Raw genomic sequence first — 2,375 nt, 5'->3', positions numbered from 1 at the left:
GTTGTCAATTACATCATTAGGATCTTGTGCATAACTGATGGGCAAATGGGCTGTTTCCAAGTGTTAGCTATTTTCAAACTGCTGCTATAAACATGGGTGTGCATATATATCTGTGATATGATTCTTTCAATTCTTTTGGAAAGATATCCAGTAGAGGCTGGGTCAAATGGAACCTCTAGTCCCAGCTCTTTGAGGTTGAAGAAAGCAACTTTAACAAGAAGTCCTAGGAAAACTAGATAGTGCACTTGTAGTTGACTGAAACTAGATCCCTGTATCTTGCCCCATAATAAAAAACATCAAAATGGATAAATGATCTAGATATAACACTAGAAACTTTGAAATTGCTGGAAGAAAACATAGAGAAAATACTTGAAGTCATAAGAACAGGCAAAAATTTGTTGATAAGATGCCAAAGCACAGGAAATAATATCAAGAATCAACAAATGGGACTACATCCTAAAGTTTCTGCACAGAAAAAGAAACAGCCAACAAAGTGAAAAGACAGCTTACAGAATGAGAGAAAATCTTTTCCAACTACTCTTCTAATAAGAGGATTAATATCTAGAATATATAAAGAGCTCCCCCCAGAAGCCCCACAGATCAAATAGCCCAAAGAATTCCCAAAAGAAGAAATACAAATGGCCAAATTAGTATATGAAAAACATCTTTAGCTACTAGGGAAATGCAAATGAAAGCCATGTGGAGTTTTCACCTCATCCCTATCAGAATGGCTCTCATCAAGAGTACAAAAGACAGAGGATGAGGGGGAAAAGGAATCCTTGCTGTTGCTGGAGATGTAAATTAGTACAGCTCCTATGGAGACCACTATGGAAGTCACATACAAATTTCCTATGATGAAAGTGATCAATATTTATGACAAATATGTAAAAAAAAAAACCCAACAACTAAAATTACTGCATGACCCAGCTATATTATTCCTTGGTACATACTGACAAAACTTGGTCAGTGTACTATAAGGATGCTTGAATATCTATTGTAGCACAACTCACAATAGCCAAGATATGGAACAAGTCTAGGTACCCACTGGTAGATGAATGAAGAAAACTTGGTATATATCCACAATGGAGTATTATTTAGCCATAAAGAGGAACCAAATTATGTTATTTGCAGGAAAATGGATGGAACTGAAGATCATCATGATAAGTCAAACAAGCCATAATCAGAAAGACAAGTAGCACACTTTTTCCTTAATACGGAGAATCTAAAAAAAAAAAAAAAGAAAAAAAAAGAAAAAGAAAAAGAAAAAAGAAATGAAAGTAAAAGGAAGAATATTATTAGAAAAGTGGAAGGGTGTTTTCTGAGGTTGTGGAAGGGATGTGAGGGAGTTAATAGGGAGACAGACATGATTGATCAAAATATATTGTGTACATATATAAAAATACCACATTGAAACCCATATTTGACAGAAGTAGTAGGTGCTAATAAAAATATATTTTTAACTTGAACCCAAGCATTTTAAGGTTACCCAGTTACTGTGCCCATTAAGAGTAAGTTCATGCATTAATTAAATTCATCATTAAGACAAATACATTTCCCCATGCACGAGTCTTATAAAAAAAGGAGTTTAGGGGCAGGGATTTAGCTCAGTGGTTCTGCTCTATGCCTTGCAAGTGCAAGGACCTGAGTTCGATCCCCAGCACCAAGAAAAAAAAAAGGAGTTTAGTAGCAAAAGTACTATGGTTTTGCATATTCAGATGGGAAAAGTATTGTTGTTCCTTTACTTCGGCTTTACCCTCCTTTCTTCAATTAGCCAGTTTGAAGATTTGAGAGCTTAGTTTAAGATGTATCATCATTTCGACTTGGCAGATTAAATCACGTGACTCTAGGCCTTACCAGGAAAGATTAGTGGGAGAAAGCCCTCCTTCTTTCATCTGTGCAGTAATTTACAGACAAAAAATGAAAGGCAGGTGGGCAGTTTATTTGGCTCTTTTGATGGTTCTTATTTAGAAACCCAATACCCATTTCAGAGCTTTTAACACTTCCTTTGTAGGATGCGATGGTGTCCTGTCTGCTGTGAATCCCAAATGAGCAGGCGTGTGACTGGTCATGTTTGATTATTGCTTAGTTTGATTAAATATTTGTACTTTATGTTTAGTTTCTTATTAAATGCTGATTCAGAAACTCCATTATACAATGTTCTATTTATAAGCTTTATAGTTAAACATAATTTTCAATACTGAAATGTTCGGGTGTGTGTCTGTGTGTGTGCATGTGTAGCTAAGAGAACTTTCTATGTCTAGGAAGTAACATCATTCAATCAGGTTTTCCCCTTGCAAAATGCTATTTCCAGTGAACTCAATAAGTATTAGTTTAAAGATTTGAATGGTCCCGATCCTAGAAAAAGGAGGGCAATT

The sequence above is a fragment of the Fukomys damarensis genome, unplaced genomic scaffold (assembly GCF_012274545.1).
Source record: "Fukomys damarensis isolate Sample0158 unplaced genomic scaffold, DMR_v1.0_HiC HiC_scaffold_39, whole genome shotgun sequence".
Lineage (NCBI taxonomy): Eukaryota > Metazoa > Chordata > Mammalia > Rodentia > Bathyergidae > Fukomys > Fukomys damarensis.
Note: the sequence above shows the minus strand (reverse complement) of the source record.